This window comes from Procambarus clarkii, chromosome 78 (assembly GCF_040958095.1).
Source record: "Procambarus clarkii isolate CNS0578487 chromosome 78, FALCON_Pclarkii_2.0, whole genome shotgun sequence".
In the NCBI taxonomy this organism is placed as follows: domain Eukaryota; kingdom Metazoa; phylum Arthropoda; class Malacostraca; order Decapoda; family Cambaridae; genus Procambarus; species Procambarus clarkii.
In genome coordinates this window covers 14048709-14060038 of record NC_091227.1, presented here as the reverse complement: position 1 = coordinate 14060038, position 11330 = coordinate 14048709, and positions in this window count along the sequence as shown.

Below are 11330 nucleotides of genomic sequence, written 5' to 3'. Positions count from 1 at the left end.
ACGTCGAAATTTGTTGTCACTTTCTGATATGGGGTTTGGTCGTCCAATCTTCAGCCACGTTATTGTGCCTCACCGTCTGCATATATATATGTAGCTTCCTCGTATCGATCCGTGAAAGTGTGTGCTCGTCTGAGAGTCGCACGTTGGCCCAACAGCCAACTAAAGTTATCATCAGGTATGATTTTTTTGTTTTCTTTTGTTGCAATGTTAATAAAAATTAGTTCTAAATTTACATTATTTTACAATCTTGCTTTTTCTTGTCAGTTTTTTTTTTACATATCAGAGAAGGGGGAAACATGTCATTATGTGATAGACGCGAGAAACAGAGATAGAGGAAATCAACCAGAGTTTATTTATTTTTTATTGTTTATGAGCTAATATAACCTGTCATGAGCCCATGGAGTCTCCCTCCTCCCACCAAAACGAATGTATTGTTGGCACAAACTATCGTTATGTTATTACTCAAGGTCATTCGGGAGTATCCTAGAGTCATCATATTCATCAGTGTTATTGAATAATGTTTATCCTGCTTGGAGTAGTGCCACAGGAATCTGGGCCCAGATTCACGAAAGCACTTACGCAAGCACTTACGAACGTGTACATCTTTCCTCAATCTTTGACGGCTTTGGTTACATTTATTAAACAGTTTACAAGCATGAAAACTTGCCATTCAACTGTTGTTATTGTCATAAACATCCTCCTGGTGCTTCGGAACTTATTAACTGTTTAATAATTGGAAACAAAGCCGCCAAAGATTGAGAAAAGATGTACAGGTTCGTAAGTGCTTTCGTGAATCTGGCCCCTGGCAGGTGACAGCAGGTCACATTTTCTTCACAGTGGATTTGTGGGTAATGACTACTTGGATAATTTAAAGCAAAAAAAAAGACCACACTGTCCAACGAGACCGCTGGAAGTCGGAAACAGACACAGTCATAAAACTCACAGACACAAGCTGTACACGGCGCAGAAGGTATGAACACGGGCTCATAAACGCGCTCCACAGCACAAGGGGTTAACAGTGTTCATATATATCCAGAGAAGAATCACATAACCAGAATAATCAGACTTATTATGAGTGTATGAGCATTTAAAACATTACTTGTGACAAACGTAAAAAAAATTGATCTCTTTCACTTCACTATTTTCACTGGAGAGCACTTATGTACAAAATGTACTTAACCTTAAATGTAACCCCCTAAATCTGACCCCCTAAATCTAACCCCCTAAATCTAACCCCCTAAATCTAACCCCCTAAATCTAACCCCTAAATGTACTTAGCCTTCTAATATTTCACATTATGGCAATGTAAGTTTCCATTAACCCCCGAATGATGAAAACCTAATGATTACCTTTGTTAAGTATCTGTTCAATCTTGATAAACCTACCTTCACCATTTTGTAGTTAGGGTTGTAGGAAATTCTAAATCATAAAACACAGAGAAATCATATTATCGTGATAAATCAATGAGAAAAATTTACCGAAGCCGTAATGAGGGTTCGAACCTATACTAGTCAACTAGAACGTTCATCTGGGAACACCCAGCACATAAGTTGATTTTCTCAATCATGAAAATCCTAGGATTTGGATTTCGTTTATGACAAGTTTCCTGATAAAGAAGAGAAAGAAAAGAGTAAGAGCGACCGTTTCTCATTATCAAGAGCCTCGTGGCTACACACACCTGGTCAGACTCGACAGAGATGTTGTTCAATTTTGCTAATGTCTCTTGCGGCCGCCGGTGAATGAAGAGAAAACCGACAGAGTTTCATCTGGGGATTGGCAGTCCCGAGAGAGTGAAGCCAGTCCTATTTTGTGTAATGGATCAGCGTCTCCAGCAGCAGCGGCGACCTGCCATGAGGTTTGCCAGAGATGAACTCAACTTTTACAGTGACAAAAGATCCACGAGAAAGAAGTGTCACGCATTTGAATGAGAGTTTTTTTCTGTATCTCAATAGAAAACCTATGTATGTTTTTTCCATGTATGAATAGGGGTGCTCAAGATACTCTTTCATGTCTTCATTATCAAAATAGTGACTTGCAATGATCTGACTGCAGATAAAATCGTTGAAGTTAACGAAGAGAAAATATACAAACCTTAAATATTAGAGTTAAGAATGTTGCAATTTTCTTATTGTTAATCTAAGAAGATATAGTTTATGAATATATCGTCCACTTAAAATATTCATAGGTAATGCCCACGACTTATACTTGTATCGTAGGCAATGTATGTGTATTAAAATTTCAAGTACAGTATACGAAATTCAATTGACATAGGTTGATGAGCCCATTATAAAGAGCAGCCCATGGAACCACGCTTGTGTATACACACACACACACGCACACACACACAAAAATAGTAGTTAGTGACAGTTGATTGACAATTGAGAGGCAGAGCTAAAAAAGCAGAGCTCAACCCCCGAAAGCACAACTAGGTGAACACACACACACACACACACACACGCACGCACACACACACACACACACACACACACACACACACACACACACACACACACACACACACATGCGGGAAAGTGCACCTTAGGTGGAGGTGAAGGTGCGGGAAATGCACCTTACGACACTGGAAGACAGAAGAGTAATGGGGGACATGATCACAACCTACAAAATCCTCAGGGGAATCGACCGGGTAAACAAGGATGAACTATTCAACACTGGTGGGACGCGAACAAGGGGACACAGGTGGAAGCTGAGTACCCAAATGAGCCACAGAGACGTTAGAAAGAACTTTTTCAGTGTCAGAGTAGTTAGTAAATGGAATGCATTAGGAAGTGATGTGGTGGAGGCTGACTCCATACACAGTTTCAAATGTAGATATGATAGAGCCCAATAGGCTCAGGAATCTGTACACCAGTTGATTGACGGTTGAGAGGCGGGACCAAAGAGCCAGAGCTCAACCCCCGCAAGCACAATTAGGTGAGTACAATTAGGTGAGTACACACATTCACACAAATATAACCCACCCTCCTAATGCACACACAATACCCCACAACAATTACACAACACACACATACCAAATAGGTGAGTACACACACACACACACACACACACACACACACACACACACACACACACACTTCCAACACAAGCGCAACACACACAAAACACACAATAACTGTAATGTGTAGTCACTCAAACTTAAACCAACGGAACCACTGCGTCACAAAACTCTTCCAGGAAACTTTGATTGATGGATGTAAATAGACTCCCAGTGACACGTTTTCATGTTGCCCAAAAGCTTCCGAAGTTTTGGTTAGCTATCTTTTAGCCACTGAGCTATCTTTTTTCATACATGTAAGGATCTTTTATAATCGGCTTTTCTGATCACGAGAGGATAATGGATATGTTGTGATCTTTCTGCTTCATAAAAATATATATATTTTTTTACCACTTCAGTCGACTATCTCTTTGATTCTGTACAATCTCTCTTATCCGGACCTCCTCCCGTACATGCGTACATGTGTGCGTCCGTGCGTATGTATGACCGTTTCACTCAATCTTTCCCTTTCTTTTTCTCATTTTTGCTCTCCCCTCCACTGTTTTTCACCCTTCTCTCTCTGCCCTTCCATCTCTGCCCCCTCCCCCTCGCTCTCTCTCTCTCTTTGTTGACCATATTTTTAACTTATTTTCGGATATCTTCTTTTCATAATATATATTTTACCACCCTCTTTACCCAGACATTTTCACGTTTGAGCAGTGATAGACTATGAGCTGAAGTACTGAAATAGCATTTGCAATTTGCATTTGTAGTGTACCTCAGAGCTAGAGAGGTCAGTTCTTAGTCTCAACCTCCACCAGGCGCAGTAAGACTCACAATCACGCTTAGAATTCCTGTTTAAACAAGCACAATCACACAGCTGCCGCTTAAGTGGACCAAGACCTGCCGCTCCAGCCTAGACCTTGCACATGAGGGATCAGACACATCACATGCACTTTGCAACATCTTACCCTGCTTCACAACAATCTGTACACAGCCTTGAGATATCAACGTCTCGGTTAACTATGAGTCTAATTTTTTCAAAATTTAATTTTTATGTACAAATCTTTAAAATGCGAGGGATACATACTGATATTTGAGATATATACAAGAGTTGTTACATTCTTGTACAGCCACTAGTACGCGTAACGTTTCGGGCAAGTCCTTAATCCTATGGTCCCTGGAATACGATCCCCTGCCGCGAAGACTCGTTTTTTCATCCAAGTACACATTTTACTTGTTGCGTTAAACAGAGGCTACAGTTAAGTATTATTTAGTATTTATCACGTGTGTGAGTCTGGTGCCTCAATAATGTATGGAATTGTTATTATTAGTCATTATTACTTCGTTACGTGTTCAACAACATTGTCAGTGGCATTTACAGCAGAATCTTCCCGGTAATATTATCTATTTTTATGTGCGCGAATAATATCGAGCTATGGAGAATGGAAGAGAAAGGAGGAGAGAGCAAGGGAAGAGGAGGAGAGCTAGAGTAGAGGGGAGAGTGAAAAACGAAGATCGGGAATGAAGGGATAGCGAGCGGTGAGCAAGAGAGGCAGAACAGAAAGAGAAGAGAGGCAGTATAGACCACCAACAGAGAATAGACGGAAATACAGTGGTCAGAGAGTATCATTAACCAAGATTAAAAGTTTTTTTCCATATCAAGTGGTAAGAAAAGGCCTGAGTGATGGTTGTTTAACTAATGGACCTACTCCTTAGTGTATTGTACTCGGCCACTACTACTCCCACTCCTCATTTCATCTTCTGTCTGTGTCTGTCTCGTTTCTTGATGCTGTCATCTCGTCTTTAACAGGCCAAGGCTGTCTTCCCTCAGTGTCTCCCCTCAGTCGGGGAGTCTCGCTTCTTGCAGATCGGCGATCAATCCCCGATGGTCAAAGTGGTAGGGTACCTTACCTTATAAAATATTGTCTCCCCCTCAGTGTGCTCTAAACACCAGCACGGTGATAGAAACTTACTGGAGTGTGGTAATAATTTTAAGCCCAGATTTCTTTCTGCTGGGTAGAAATTGTTAAAAATCTCAGCGGTTATTCCAAGGAATCATTTATGACTTTGAGGTTATAATATATCTGAGCTGATTGTAAATGTAAGCAAAATACCACTTGGTAATATATTTTTATTATGTCTTACTACCTCGGGTAAGGATTACACTTAAAATATTGACATCCATAAAATTATTCGCATAATTTAAAAAATATAAAATATTTAAAACCAGCGGCGTATTCATTGTTTTGAACACGGCTGATCATTTCCGTATATCATTATTATTTACCCTTTGGGAATTTTGATGTACGAAGGGCAACAATCCACACTACATCGTCACCTTGTCAACATACAACGACGACAAAGTGATGAAATGTACGAATCACGCATTCGTACATGTTTTAATCAGAGCAGAGTATGGGGGGGGGGGAGGAGGGACGAAGTGTTCTTGTGCCCCTCTTCCCTTCAAAGTGTCCCCTTCACTTGTTGAAGAAACCACCAGCATTGCAATGGTTTTAAATCCTGAAAAACTAAATGTAGATAGAGTCTTTGGCAAGTCTTACGGAAAAAAATGTTTCATTGCATTCCCGGTAATACAATGGGGGGGGGGGGGTTCCCTTCTCGACACACATTCGAGAATTGTGGGTTCGAATCCCAGGTGGGACAGAAATGGTTGACACATCTCCTTTCACCTAATGCCTCTGTTCACCAAGCAGTAAATAGGTACCCAGGAGTTAAGTCGGCTTATCGCGGGGTTGCATCTTGGGCGGGGGGTCAGTAATTCGACCTTTGGGGAGGGGGGGGGACCTTGATACAAGCCTAACGGTTATGAATACACACTGGCTTCCTGTCCCATGATAGAATGATTATAATAAAAATAATAATATTGCACTGTTAAAATTTTAAAATAGATCATTATAAACCCTTAGAGCTGTGAAGGAGCTCTAAGGTTCACAAAGATTGGTTATCTTGAGATGATTTCGGGGCTTTAGTGTCCCCGCGGCCCGGTCCTCGACCAGGCCTCCACCCCCAGGAAGCAGCCCGTGACAGCTGACTAACTCCCAGGTACCTATTTACTGCTAGGTAACAGGGGCATTCAGGGTGAGAGAAACTTTGCCCATTTGTTTCTGCCTCGTGCGGGGATCGAACCCGCGCCACAGAATTACGAGTCCTGCGCGCTATCCACCAGGCTACGAGGCCCCATGGTCACTATAGTACTAAGATCATTATCTCAAGACATGATATGTCACCTTACATGATAGCTTAGGTAATGTTATCGTGGCTTGAGACTTCATAGATAACATTCCTGGCGCCACAACATCAAGATCAATGGCGTCGCACAAGGACAAGAATTCGACTCGTCTATATAGGTCTGGTTTGAAATCTCGGTTCGAACCCTTACCACAAAGAATCAAACCGGAGGAGACAATGCTATCTGGCCTGAAAACCGCACTAAACCGACCGCTGTTCCGTTAAAGGATGCAGTATTCCTTTGAGGAAGGTAAGGTACCCAACCACTTTGATCATCGGGGGATTGAACGCCGACCTGCAAGAAGCGAGATCATCTCTATTAAACCAATTAAATTAAAAAAATGATGTAAATAACAACAATTGGGATAAATGAGGAATTATAAAACTTCCGAATATATAAACAGCAGCAAGATAAGAGTTTAATTACACACAGAAATCACAATAGCGTGATGAATCAAATGAACAAATCCACAAGGGCTGTGACGAAGGTTCGTGGTAAATCAGGATGATTTCCCGGTTGCAATTCTTTTACCATGTCGTAGCTCAGTCGATTAAGGCAGCGTCCGGGATCCTCTCGGACATAGGTTCGAACCCTCGTGACGGCCCTGTTGGATTTGTTCAGGAGTTTAATTCCATTCACATTTCATTCACCTGGTCTCTGGGAGACTCGATCCTCGAACCCTCGTGTGTGAAGCCGAAACTATCTTAAGCGAAGCTTTAGGGGAGTTTAATACCCTTTGACGCCCTGAACTGTTTACTCTGGAAGAGATCGACAGGAAAATCGACATCCTTCGGTAGATCGACACGAACATCGACATCCTGTGGTATATCTTCAGCACGAAGATTGTCATCTTGTGAAAGATCGACATCCTGCAGGAGATTGACATGGAGATCGACACGAAGATCGACATCCTGTGGTAGATCGACACGAAGATCGACATCCTGTGGTAGATCGACACGAAGATCAACATCCTGTGGTAGATCGACACGAAGATCGACATCCTGTGGTAGATCGACACGAAGATCAACATCCTGTGGTAGATCGACACGAAGTCAAGTAGCGCTACTCAACGCTCCCACAGAACGTTGCTCTAACCAGGCTGGGAAAAATCTAAGAAAATAGCGTTGATATAACAACGTTGAAAACATTACTCCAGCGTTGCCTAAACGCTCCACCAAGTATGGGGACACCATCACCAGGACCCATAAGAACACTTGACACTATACCACTTGACTAACTATAGATACATGAAAAACAAAAAATAGCCAACACTTTAACCAAAAACAAAAAAAAGTGGACACGTGTATACAGAAATATTAAAACCATGACAAAAATACTTTGGATCCCTGACAAAAAAGTATCCAAGAATCCCTCTACAGCCAGCCAGATATGACTGGTTTATTTATTAATTAATTTATTTATTTATTTATATACAAGAAGGTACACATTGGGATTGTGAGAATACATAGGATAGTAATTACAATCTTGTAAAGCCACTAGTACGCGCAGCGTTTCGGGCAGAAACTCGGTTGTATGATAACTCTCGCGTCTGGTGGTGTAAATAATTATAAATAAAATACAATTTAATAAAATATACCGCTGCCAGTTGACTTGTGTCACTGCCTATTTACACACACATTGGATTACCAATTACGCTCACCGGTTATAAGCATACGTGACCTTTTTACACACATGAACATGTAACAAAAATAATAATTGCGTATATAGAAATTTTTATATTGACGTAGTTAACTGAAATATGCATGCATACACGCTTGGCTATGAAATAGAGGTGGGTGGAGGAGGGGGAGGGGGCAGAGGAGGAGGGAGCACAGAGAGGGGAAGAGAGAGGAGGAGGGAGCACAGAGAGGGGAAGAGAGAGAGGAGGGGAAGACAGGGGCAAGGGGGGCCCAGAGAGAGGAGAGAGGGCCAGAGAAAGAGGGAGGAGGCCAGAAAGAAAGAGAAGCCAGAGAAAGACAAAAGCAAGAGAAGGCAGAAGCAAGAGAAATTGAAAAGCAAGAGAAAGACAGAAGCAAGAGAAAGACAGAAGCAAGAGAAAAGAGAAGCCAGAGAGAGAGAGAGAGAGAAGCCAGAGAGAAAGAGAGAAGCCAAAATGATGTCCAGTTGTCCAGTTGACAAAGCCAAAGAGGTTTCGGGGAGGGCAAACTCCACAATATATCTGGCAAATCAGTAAAACCGAGCATATAGTTGATTGATTGCGATTCAATTTATCCCTCACAACAACATGTGTGGTCACTGGCACTGAATAAACGCAATAAAGTAAAATAAATCTATATGAGGAAAAAAATATAATAAAAATCAGATAATACTGATACAAAATGCAGTAACTAAAGCCTCAAAAGTAATTCAAATAGGATAAAACTAATCAAATCTTAATTAGTGGAAGTCATCCAAATAATTACTCTGACGGAGAATGGAATGCTTAAGTAAACAACATCCTAGATGTCCTCGACAATCTTTGAGGTATATCGTCCAGTTTTATTAGATTAATAAACTATCAGCAAATATCGCACAAACGATATTTAGAAACACCCGGAAACCTTCAGGGTTTGAAGAAGCGATTTTGATGTAACCGAGCGAGTACAATCTCACTCGTTCGCAGCATCCGAGGATAAGATTAGCTTTACCAAACCGGCTTCCTGCTGAATAAAAAAATAATTTCTGAGATATGAAGCATATACAAACAAAAGAGATAAAATAGTTAACAAAAGAAATGCTAAACTTAAAGAGTAGAGTGACATTTCTGGGCATACATGTACTGCAATTTTGGCGCGCATTTTGTGTCCGCTAAAGCATTTTTTTTTTTTTTTTTTTTTTTTGTTTTTTGTTTTTTTTTTTTTTTTTTTTTGAGATATATACAAGAGTTGTTACATTCTTGTACAGCCACTAGTACGCGTAGCGTTTCGGGCAAGTCCTTAATTCTATGGTCCCTGGAATACGATCCCCTGCCGCGAAGAATCGTTTTTTCATCCAAGTACACATTTTACTGTTGCGTTAAACAGAGGCTACAGTTAAGGAATTGCGCCCAGTAAATCCTCCCCGGCCAGGATACGAACCCATGACATAGCGCTCGCGGAACGCCAGGCGAGTGTCTTACCACTACACCACGGAGACTGTAGTGAATGTTTGACACAGGTACACTCCTGCGTGTATGTATGTGTCTTCTCGCCCACTGGCAGCCCTGTATATTACCCGTGGGGGCAGAAGGCCTGATAATCTCTGCATCAAAGCCTTCATTAGTGTTTCAAGTTCACCCAAGTCCTCAAAGACTCCTCAAAGTTAACTCCAACAGTGACAACTTGCCTAACACAGTCGAAGTTGGAAGTACTGTTACGAATTCCGTGTTGGGGGTGATCGAGCCTGTGAATGTTTGAGTAGTTCTGAACAAAGCATAATAAATACTACTTTAAAGTTGATCAATTAACGCAAAGTAGCGCAGCGCCTCACTCAACAACAGGGCAACAACCACCAAACTAATGTCTTACACAGCTCATAAGACGGAAATTATACCCATGAACGATGTACGAACAAGATATAATAACACCCATTATTTCTTCTGCTAATAGACCATCGACAAAGCTGTCACACGGCGGTGTTGAATACAAGCGCCGTTACCATTGATTATATCAGCACTCGCCTGGGAAATTACTTGTGTTATAAGGTGATAAATTCTCTCCAGGCGAGTCTCCTCGTTCACCACCCTCCTAAAATGATCCCGAGGCTCGAGCTGTACACTCTACAAGGCTCTGGCAAAATGACACAAAACTACGCAATTTCAACACCAAAATCGATCTTATCTTAGGTACTCGCATCTGTGAATACGTCACAAAGTCTTATTCATAATCTATATAAATTGTTTTCATATAATCAGTACTTACGAATGCATACGTCTTTGAGAAAGCTTGAGCTACTTCATTCCTTTGTGTGCATTTTACCTAAATAAACTTATTTAAAGTCAATTCTTAAAGAATAACAGTTACGTTTACGCCTACAGTATATTTTGATTTTAAGTCGATTCATAATAATACTGGACGTGAAAAAAGGTTTCTATAAACACTATGCAATTTCAACTAGAGTTCTTCCATTCATATTGAATTGCATTCTATTATTTTGATTCGATATAATTCTGGCAATTATGTTGCCTGTTGAAAAGGCTTAACTGAATTTCAATATATAGTGAAGGCAAAACATGCACAAACATGTTGTGACAGATTTGGAACCATACCAAAGCAAATTTGACGAACAAATATGTATTTGCTCAAATTATTGCCAAACCCAGGCGCGCACGCGCACTAGTGTACATGTGCGTACACACACACACACACACACACACACACACACACACACACACACACACACACACACACACACACACACACACACACACACACAGCAGCACAAAATAAACACATCTGCGCACACAGCCTCACAAGCACGGTAGGTCGTACACAGTTTCAAAACGTTATATGACAATGAGTGCTGGGAAGACGGGACACCACGAGCGTAGCTCTCATCCTGTAACTACACTTAGGTAATTACAAGTAGGATGGAGGGGGGGGAGGGTCCTAGCCCATTGCCAGGTTGTCCAACATAAGAACTGCCTTTAGAAACTTGTGTAAGGAATCGTTCAGGACCCTGTATTCGACTTATGTCAGACCAATCCTGGAATATGCAGCACTAGCCTGGAGTCCATACCTAGTTAAACACTACACAAAGAAAATTCAGCGGTATGCCACCAGGCTCGTCCCAGAACTGAAAGGAATGAGCTACAAGGAAAGGCTAAAAGAGTTGAACCTCACGTCCCTGGAAAACAGAAGAGTAAGGGGAGACATGATAACCACCTACAAAATTCTAATGGGAATTGACAGAATGGACAACGACAAACTCTTCAGCACGGGAGGGAGGTTATATCTTGAGATGATTTTGGGGCTTTTTTAGTGTCCCCGCGGCCCGGTCCTCGACCAGGCCTCCACCCCCAGGAAGCAGCCCGTGACAGGTGACTAACACCCAGGTTCCTAATTTACTGCTAGGTAACAGGGGCATAGGGTGAAAGAAACTCTGCCA